The sequence below is a fragment of the Ambystoma mexicanum genome, chromosome 2q (genome assembly GCF_040938575.1).
Source record: "Ambystoma mexicanum isolate Mex_15411 chromosome 2q, UKY_AmexF1_1, whole genome shotgun sequence".
In the NCBI taxonomy this organism is placed as follows: domain Eukaryota; kingdom Metazoa; phylum Chordata; class Amphibia; order Caudata; family Ambystomatidae; genus Ambystoma; species Ambystoma mexicanum.
Genome location: NC_090924.1, coordinates 1,214,820,508 through 1,214,831,867, shown reverse-complemented (window position 1 = coordinate 1,214,831,867; position 11,360 = coordinate 1,214,820,508).

The following is an 11,360-nucleotide window of genomic DNA, read 5'->3' as shown; positions in this document are numbered from 1 at the left end:
AAAAAATATGCCAAACATTAAGGGACCGAAGCATACTTTGAGCGCCTTTTTTCAGGCCATTGGTGGCACTATCCCTCCTCCATCTTCATCCATAGCACCAACTCAAACTGGTACAATTGATTCAGATCTATATATGCCTGGGGAGAAAGATTACAGCATGCCCAACAAGGTTGATAATACCTTAGGGAAGACAGCTGTCCCTTTTGTCTGCCCTCCAGCTCACTCGCCCCTGAATCAACTTGTGGACTTGCTGAGGTTGGTAAAACTTGATAAACAGACTTCATCAAGTGCTTCGTTGTCTAATGTTCCGGCTGTGAAGCAGGCAGAATCCAACGCGATTCCAAATCTCAGCGATACCCAACCTCAGACCATGGCTGCCTCCATCAAACATATGATAGACATGTATCTATATGACCGTGCAGCTGCGAATATGACACACCTTTCCCAAGTGGAGCGAGATAATATTCCAAAACAAGGGAAGAAGGACGCTAATACACAGCTCTCGCTTCCACTGGTTGCTGGTACAACCACCCATGAAAATTTGCACCACCTGAGGGTGCCTCATATGCATCTACCGTCTGTGCATAACACCCCTTAAACTGCCTCATTCCTGCTCGCTCCAAAGTCACGACACCAAAATAGAGGTAATTCACACTGCTTTATTATGAAATGTCGACAAGGAGATTTTTTTCCGTCCTATGTGTTGAACTGAAAAAGCGTGTTGAACATCTTTAGCTACGTGAGTACTCTCCAAGATGTATCATCGAATGACATTGAACAGATTGAATTTATTTCTGAGTTTACTAATTCAGTCATAAGATTATGGATTCCATCAGGATTAGCGGCTAATTTAATCTGGCAAGAAAAAATGAGATTGTTTGATATGGGCTTCGTACTGGCTGAAGATCCCGAGCAAATGACCAATGATCCCCAAAGAGCAGTCCAGAAACCCAACATCTACCAAAGTACTCATAATATTGTTCGTAATGAGGTGTGGCACCAAATGGGGGGTCAAAATTAACCACAAACATAGCAAGTCCCTCAGACCTTAAACCTTGCAAGCTGGAACTCCAGAGGTCACTCTCATTTGCAATTCTCTCTTCAACAGTTTCCGGTGGCTTTTCATATCATTGCGCTTCAAGAAACCTGGTTGGCCTCGACCCGAATTTGGGATGGTTTTGATATCATCTTGCTCCCTGCTTTGTTTTCAGGAGGTTACCCTTCATCAGGTTTGTTGGTCGCAGTGAACTTGAAACTGGGATTGACTATCCATGAATGGGCCTCAGAAGGTGCTTCTGTACAGCTGGTAAAAATCAAAGTTGGAGTCTAGAACATAGCTTTGGTTAATTTATATCGGAACCCAATGGCAATGTCAGATGAAGTTTTCTATAAGGCTTTAAATGGAATTTTCCATCTAATTAACACCACAAATAATATACCATACACGATCATCCTAAGAGATCTAAACCTAGACTGCTGGGCTCTGAACCGTCAAACTAAAGACGTCCGTAAATGGATGTCCTTCATGAAAGAAAGACAATTTCTGATGGTTAATGGAGCTGTAAATGCCGATGTTCCTGCACACACCACCTGGTTCAGAAACAATAGTACTAGCACGATTGACTATATCTATGTAAACTCTCGACTCTTTCAGCAGGTCAAGAGTTTGATGCTTTATGAAACATCAAACAGTGACCATAAACTGTTGTCACTAACTATAACAGGAAATTGCATCCTGGATAAAAGACTATGGGCCTCATTACGACCCGGGCAGTAAGGGAATACTGGTACCGGTAAGGGCACTGGTGCCGGTAATCCCTTACCGCCCTATTCCGAGGTCCCTTTGCTGGTCCTCCCTTACAGGACCCGCAAAGGGACTTTGGAGCTAAAACAGTACCGCAATTAGCAGTACCGTTATTAGCGCATTCCCCATTCCCATTGAGCCCTACGTGGGCTCAAATGGGAATGGGGAAGGGCCATGGTGAATGGGGAATCACCGCCCCCGCCAAACTTGGAATAGGGCGATAATTGCTCCATTCACTATGGCGGAATCGGTAAGGTTTTGGAGGCAACCATGGCGCAAATAGCGTCATGGTTACCGCCTGGGTCGTAATGAGGCCCTATATGTACATCAACCAGTGGCCATTAATGCTACAAAGACTCGATTGAAATGGTCTGATACAAGGGTGGTGGCATACAGAACCTCTGTGGTAAATAATGCAAGAACAGCTGCTCCATTACATTACACAGAGCTATTGAAACTGTTTATTAATACATTCTGTGGGCCCCCTAAATCACGTATAAAGCACCAGCATGTTTTTGACGGTGATATGCAATCTGTATGTGCGGCATATCGGAAGGAAAGAAAACTTATCTTAGCATCAGGTACTGCATCATGTCAGAAAGATCTGAAGCATGCCAAATGTGTGTACAAAAATTGGGTTAAGTCAAGGAAACATACAATGTACCAACATGATAGCGAACATATGGCCGTCGCGATGGCAAATAAAAACTCAGCCCAAATGTGGTTGATGCGGAATAATCATGCTGGATCTTCACAAGCTGATGAACAATTAATAGCTGTCCGAGAGGACAAATGGGTTGAGTATTTTGCTGATCTGTATGGGGATCAGGACTTTGTGGAAATGCAACCAGTCTGTCCTAGTGCAGCAGGCTGGTCCTTAAGAGTTTTTGCCATCAAGCATTGAAGTACTGATCCAACAAGCAAGCACCTCCAGAGTGGCTGGTCCCGATGGTATCACCAATATGACACTTAAATCAAATATCCATGAATGGGTGATCATATTAGATCAGATTTTCCAATTAATAATGAGAACGTGCAAGGTACCGGCATTGTGGAAAACCTCAATCATCATCCCCATCTTCAAAAAGGGGGATCGTACCCAGCCTCAAAACTATAGGCCCATTGCTTTACTGGACGCCCCAGGCAAGATTTTTACTAAACTTGTGCTGCAGGACTTTCATTCATGGACCAAGGCAAACCATTTACGTGACCCATGTCAAACGGGCTTTGTCCCGGGTATCGGAACACACATCAACTTGTTTTGCCTGAATTCCATTAAAGCTCAGTGCCATGCTATGAAACAACCAGCTTACTTTGCTTTCGTTGACTTACACCCGCATTTGATTCCATCTCAAGAGTGCTATTATTGGAAAAAATAGTCAGAGATCAGTGCCCATCCACACTATTTAAAATTATCCATGCATTAAATTCAGACACATTTATCCGTGTTTGTTTATCTTTAGGTGGAATGTTGTCTACCGCGATTAAAACAGCTTGCGGACTCAAAAAGGGATGTTTGTTGGCTTCATTGATTTTTAACTACTTAATTTATGATCTGAAGAATGTGTTTGTAAAGACTGTTTCAGACTCACCGAAGTTGGGTATGCATACTATCAAGGCTTTGATGTATGCCGATGATCTGGTGCTGATCTCGAAGACTCAAATGGGCCTTCAAAATCTCCTGACAGCCTTTGAGACCTATATCCATCTGAATCAACTCAGAGTCACAACCAAGAAAACGCAGATTGTCATATACTCTCCAACAAGGGCAGTTCCAAACAATTTCTTTGGTCAATTAATCATGTCGAATTACAAAGAGTGTCATACTATACTTATCTGGGAATGTGCTTTGAGGGTGTGAATCATGTGAGTACCCAGGTGGAGTGGGTGGAGAGGAAATTTGACTCAGAAATAGCACAAACAAAGTTAATCATGTCTAAATATGGAAAGTTTTCCATTAAGCCAGCCTGGGTCTACTGGAACCAGAAGGCGGTTCCGGCAATGTTATATGGGTTAGAAACTCTTCCAAGTACCACCCTGTTTCAATTCAATTGTTGGGAAGCCAAATTCTGGAAAAATATTTTATTTCTGCCAGTATGTGTTCCGCCTGCCTGGATTAGGTATGATCTGGGTCTTGTTTCCCTTCAAGCACTTCAAGCACTCCATAATTGGAGACTTTTTTCTTTGCTTAGGAAATGTCTTTTGTCTTCTAATGATGATGTCACTTTACAATCAGTGTCGGATTACATGTTTAGTACAAAAGATAGGTTCATCACAACCTGGGTAAACAAGGTCTGTCAAATTATGGACATGGCTGATCTAACTATCGAATTGTTGGTTTCAAACCCAGATAAAATCAAAGAGAAGTTATACCGGGCTGACTGGATTAACACTTGTGATAAATGCATGCAATATCAAGGTGGTGATAATGTCAGATTTCCACCAAAAAAATGTGAATTTGTCCCCCTTACATGTTGAGAGCCCCTACACCAGCTTATTGATCAGCTATTATACATTTACGATTTAATCTATGGCACACATGAGAGGTGCTAACTAAATGGCATTTAATGTCACCTATCGATCATTTCTGTCGCTGTTGTACCATAAGAGGGGTACCAGAGACATTAAAACCTCTGCTAACCCATTTTTCAAACATGTAAACATGTTGGTCTACCATTTTGAACTGTTCACAATTGAAGATTCAATTAGTTATAGTGATTTTTTTAACAAGTCTACAACTGGTGACAGACTCTAGTACATAGTATGTCGGAATATGTTGTCATACAATGTCTGCTGTCTCTGATGTAATACCGTCTCTGTAACTGACATTAGCAACCAGTGAGGTCCACCTTAGAAATGCATTAATATGGATTTCACATTTAGTCTCATGCTATAGAATGAGGGGGCCGGAGATGGCGAATTGTGAATCACTAATGGTTAATTGACATTGTAAAAAAGTGTACATGTACACATGGTTATAAAATAATGAATTTGTTTATAAGATAATTAATGTCTTTGTTTGGAATATTATATTTGAAATTCTTTGTTTTAGATTATGAATTTGTATATTTTTTATGATATTGTAAGGTTGATTAAATTCAACTAAATCAATAATTAAAAAAAAGATACCGACTCAAAGACCCTTAACTACATCTATAACATAATTCAAGCATGTATGGCAGCCAATGGCTTATGCCTCAATTCAGACAAAACTGAACTTCTCATAGTGGGCTCTAAAGAGACACTCAAGAACCTTGATTCCCAATTCACTCACTTTACAATTGACAGCATAAAAATCCCAGTGGCAAACGCAGTAAAGACACTAGGTGTCTATCTAGACTCAAATCTAACAATGACCAGACAAGTAAACGTCATTGCCTCAACAGCAGCCTATCATGCCAAACTCCTCACAGCAGCCAGACCCTTTCTATTGAAGGATAATTGCATCACAATTGCCAGAGCCATAGCATTGTCAAGACTTGACTATTGTGACTATTGTAATGCTCTGTTCCTGGGCACTTCTTCCAAGAACATATCTGAACTTCAAACGATACAAAACAGCGCTCTCAGAGCAGCCACTGGAATACCCAAGAAAGAGCACATCACTCAGGCTCGAAAATAGGCACACTGGCTCCCAGTAAGAGAAAGAGTTGTATTTAAAGCACTTGCCATCACCCACAAATGCATCCATCTCACTTGCCCACCCTATCTCCCTGATAGGATGCACCTTACCAGATCCACCAGGCCTACCAGAACTCCATACACAAACTTGCTCACGACCCCCAGAGTCAAGAGAGCCAGAGCAGGTGGGACTAGCTGTCATGCCCTGGAGGATATGGGATCGCTAGAAACGGGGCCGCCATTAAGTTGTGCCAGCACGTGTTTTCCCTACGTGCTTTGCCGGTCCAGTTGTTCGTCTTCGCGTCCTGCCGGAAGTATTTAGCCCATCTCTTCCGGGTTTCAGACGCGTTGCAGCTTTTGGTTTCCCTTTGTTGTTACGCTCTGTGAGTTTTCCCTTGCGATACACGCCCGCTTTCTGTCTTCAGCTGCTTTCGTGTGGATTCTTCCCCGCTTACCTCCGATACTCCTGCTCTTGTCTGCCGCCTGGCTCCTCCTTCTTCTTCGGTCCTCCAGACTTCTTTTTTTTTTCCGTGCTTCTTCCCGCCTGTCTGCTGGTGCACTTATTGTTCCATCATTTGCTGTTACCTCCCGTTCTGAGTGCTTCCCGCCATTGGATCCTTCATACCATTCTGCCTTCCGTGGAGTCGATCAACAGCGGTCTTCCATCCTTGTGGTTGGGGTTTTTTATGCCTCTGGCTTTTTCCCCATTCCTGACAGTCACGGGGAATCAACCACAGCCCACTGTTCTAGTGGCACTGTGGCATCCTTCCGTGGCTGTCCTTACGTTCTTAAAAAAAAGGAGAAACCAACCCTGAGAGGAAAGAAGAAGAGAGATCCCAAGCCACAGATTAAAGGTGAGGAGGAAGGGGAAGAAGGGGAGACAGAGTTTTCCTCAGAGGAAGAGGACATTTCGGAACCTTGTGATACCAGCTTCCCACACCTAGCTGCACTACAATGGAATGCCCTACCTCCACCCCTGCGAGCAGAAGTTTCTCACCTAGCATTCCGAAAAGCGATGAAAACCATGCTCTTCAACTAAACCTAACCTATACCCTACCCTCACCTGGAACACATCAACATGCCCTAAACATAGCTCATTTCTGAATGACTGTTTAACAAATTATCAATATACAACAAATTCTTAATGTACCCGTTATCTGATTATCTGTAACCTTCCTCCAGGACATGTATGTAACCTTTATGTAACTACATATGCCACAAGTAACAGTGCCACAATGCCTTTGGGCTGTATGTACGCTATACAAATGTAATAAATAAATAAATAAACATCATTGGGAATTTATCTTAAAAACCATTTATGAATTGCACCAAATAAAGGAATATTTAAATAATGCCCTCAGTCTGAACTGTGAACTGTGGGCATGGGACCTTGTGTTCAACACATGGGTTATGTAAACATTTCACTCTACTGCCTTGCGTCAATGATTGATTTGAGTAATATGACAGGGGTCATTTTTTCTCCTTCCACTAGGATGACCATCCTGTATGGTTTATGGGGAGACAGTTGAAAGGTGACACTGTAAGTGTATCACATGTGGGCCATTCAGAATTTAGGTTTGCTGGAATTCAAATAAATGTATTTTCAGGTATGTATCCTTAAACTAGGCTAATGAGTGTAGGTCTGGTCCCCTTCTCAACCCCCGACTCCCAAAGCCTGTTTTAGGTGACTCTTTGTTCATCAGTTTTGATGGATCTTTGTAATGTGATATATGAGCCTTCCCCCATCAACAACCACCCTGCCACCCTGTGTTGAAATCTTGTTCAGCTATTTTGTCAAGCTCACTATAGGGCTTAGAAGACAACAAATGTTGTCCAAGGCAGTACAAACCATAATGTGTCTTGTAAATATGACAATAATGTATGTGTAACTCTTAATACATCCACAATCGTCCCTTTAAATTAAATATCATATAATTTTGTAAACATAGTTTCCCTGCTACAAAGTTTAGAATCTGCTTTTTCGCCATTTCTTCATGTGCAGCAAACAAGTGCTTCTTTGGAAAACATGGCAAAATCCAACAAAATTACAATATAATTGACTTGATTTTAATACATTTCAAATTGATATTTTAGTATCAAAGGCCATGTTCTTTTGCTTGCTTAATCACATTTCTGACACACTTATAGGGTCCCTCGCAGAGATGATACAAACACATGCATCCGCACATGCGCAGACACACTCTGATCCAAACATACACATGCATATACACATGCACAGCTACAGACTCACTCAACTAGTCATTCATGCACATGCACACACATACAATACATTACATTCAAACACACATGCAGACATAGGTACATACACACGCACACGCTTTCCTTAGATCTTCTCTTCAGGGGGGCAGGGGTACAACCAGGCAAATGCAGGCACATGGCTCTGATGCTCCCTGGAACGACTTGAATCCCCAGGATGCACCGGGGCTGTGCAGCAACTGACTGGATGCCAGCCCTGATATTTAAAAAAAAAATGAGTGGCGTGCTGTGCTGCACACCTCAGCGTGTCACAGACAGGGTCTTTTTTAATCAGGGCTGGTGCTCAATCAGTGCCAGTCCTGACTGAGCGCCAGCCCTGAGGGCAGCATGGAGGGGGCATATTGGGCACCAGCGTGGAGCCAGTAGAGGTGACCTAGACCCCTACCCCACTCTGGCTCTGCCTCAGTTCCTACTGGTTGTGTACTTGGCATAAACTGAATGACTGGGCACAAGTAGCTACAACCCTCTAGAGAGTCTCATGAAATAGGGAGGGTTATCTAATGATCAGAACCTTTCCCCCCAGGATTTCAAATTCTCATTGACAGGCCTCACGATAGGGGATAGCGTTCTCTGTTACTGCAACAAAAAGCCTTTCGGTTACAGAAAGGGCCTGATCACGACTTTTGCAGTAACCCTTAAATCCGGCGGTAGCGCTAATACTGCCGGATTTAAGGGTCTGCCAAATCAGGACTTCGGCAGATTTCGCCCCCCAGCTCTTAGCTGGGGGGGAAATCCGCCGAAAATTCGTGGGAAATTCTCCGGGAAATCCTCCGGCGGTAAGAGCGCAGATTTTCCCCATTGAGCCCAATGGGGAATGGGGCATTCCCAAATGGGCATTCCCAAATGGGCTCAATGGGGAATGGGGAATTACATTACCGCTGAACTCAGCGAGTTCGGTGGTAGGGCTAATACCACTTTTACATTACCGCCAAAGTCGTGATCAGGCCCAAAGTCTGAATTGATAAGGCATGTGGAATGTTAAAGCTGCATAAGATTAAGGGCCTGATCACAACTTTGGCGGTACCGCTGGCAGTATTAGCCCTACCCCCGAACTCCCCGGCGCTAATAGCGCCGGATCATGAGTTCGGCGGTAATGTAATTCCCCATTCCCCATTGAGCGGTAATAGCGTGAATTTTAGGCGGATTTCGCCCCAGCTAGGAGCTGGGGCGAAATCTGCCGAAGTCCTGATTTAGCGGACCCTTAAATCCTGTCAGGTGTATCGACCCACGTTCAAGTTATTATGCTGCAACATTTGGTGCTGTGGGCTTAGATAATCCAAGATGGCTGAAAAGCCCACATTTGCGCTAGAATCCAGGAAAACCGCGCAGTTTTTGTGCACACCAAAATGGTCGCCTGACCTGCCACCCACCAGTGCGAGCGTGATGAGTCAGAAGGGGCACATCAGAATAAAACAGCCGGGCTGTGTTGTTTGATTCTGGCTAGAACCCTGTGCCAGAACCCAGAAAGCAGAGCTGTAACCAAACCGCAGACCAGACCCAGACCAGACCGCTGTGCAGTGCCAGAACTTTTGACAGAACCAGAGATCCAGACCAGCAGAGCAGAGCTGACCCAGATAGCTGTGACTTCAGAACCACCCGCTAGAAGTCCAGTCTAAACATGTTGACCCGATCTTGACGGCCTATTTCAAATTTATAGTGTGAGTATCCAGCCAGAACTGTGCAGAACCTTAGTCTAAAATAATCTCATCCCATCCATTTCAACCTATTTAGAACTGCATAGAAATCGTGTGTACATTCTGTGATTTCAAACCTGTGAAAGTGTCATTTGTCATTTGAATCTTACTTTATTTCTGAGAATCTACCTCCACTAAATCGTCTGTATCTTTTGAACCATACGTGCTAGGAACGAGATTTAACTTTCATTTTAAAGCTAAGAACCTAAGCCGCGAATTGCAATTTGACTCAACTTCTTCACCTGTCAAAAATAGCTGTCTTCTGCTTCCATTGCTGAAATTCGTTTTCAACCTGATAATCCCTCATGAATCATTGCTAGTGTTGACTTGAACCAATTTAAGTAGCTATCACCTACCCTGAATCTCCTATAGGGAATTAAAATCATTTTTAGCATATTTTCACTTCATTGCAAATCACATTACAAGTATTTCTGCATGTTTTAAAAGCATACCGGTTGCTCTAAGCTTGCTAGGGGGGAACTAGAATTTGTATTGCATTTGATTATATTCCTGAAAATGGTGTGCTCCCCTTCCATCTCTTTATATTGCATAGGGGGGAGCGAATTGCCACAAGGGGAAAAGTGATTATATTATCTCTTGTTGAAACCATATCAGTTTATCCATGTGCTGCATTCTTTTCCATCATTGCATTTCGTTGAAACCATAAAGTATTCTCAGCTACCTTATCCTTTCTATACCAACTCCTAAGTGATTAAATACAAGTGTGCTAGTGTAATATTATCCATTGTTGATCACTGTCATAGTCATAAGTGTGCTTTCAAATACTAATTTATTTATAAAAGTGTGAAATATATATATATTGTTTAATTTGTAAAATAAATCTTTTAATTTGCAAAACAAACCTACTTCTTGGCTCAGTGAGGTGAAGGGGATTCAAAGAGAGAGGCGTTATACAAGGTTTTATCATCCAGATCTATGAACATGTCATAAAAATATATAAATAAGGGCTTCCCTTGGGCATCCCAGACCAGGCATTGACTTAGTTGGAGTGCTGAATTGAAGTCACTTAACAATCCGGCGGTATTAGCACTACCGCCGGATTTAAGGGTTACCGCCAAAGTCGTGATCAGGCCCTTAAGTGTTACATGTACAATGCTGTAATGTGTGTGCATTCCACGTTCCAGGGGAGAATCCCTTCTGTAGAACCTGGAATGGACCCTGAGTTTATGTGTGAGGTGATGTTTGGATACAAACTAGGAGAGATCATTCCAGAGAGTGGTTAGGATCAGCAGAGGAAGGGAGTCTGCTGATGCTTGGGGTCTGTTACCCATGTCTTGGTGGCTGGTGAATAATTTGAATGAAAAAGAAACTTGCACTTTCTAGAAGGTCTGTAGTGTCCACATTTCACTGAGCTTTACAGACAAACAAATATACATGAACTCTCTGAAATGGTATAGATGTAGGAATGTGTGTCCTGGATGGAAATGTGTGTACAATAACTTCAATACTGGATAAAGTACAGTTAGTAGAACGCAAAAGAAACATAACCACATGTGCTGAAGTTTATTAAAGATAAAGTACATTTAGAGGAAAACAAAGCATTCATAAATACATTTCTAGCCCTCAAAAAAATGAAATAAACTTTTCAGCAAAAAGGAAATGTAATTAGTAATCACCTGTGTTTTGAGAAAATAAAATGTGAGTATTTCACAGCAGACCAAAGGGTGTTCTGTGCCAGCGGTCGCAGGCTATGGCTTTGGACAAAGCACAAGGTGGGCGGCAGCAGAAGAGGAAGAAACCAATGAAAGGGGGAAAATGAATGGAGGCAGGTACTGTGAAAACACATGGGACCCAAAAGCATTCAACTAAAGCATGTCACGATGAAAACCTGCACTGATTGTTTTAGGTCCAGTGCATACAATATAATGGAGAAATATTGTGCAGATAAAGCATGTACAAAAGATGTTTAGGCTTCCTCAATACCCAGCAAGAGGTGCCGAAAT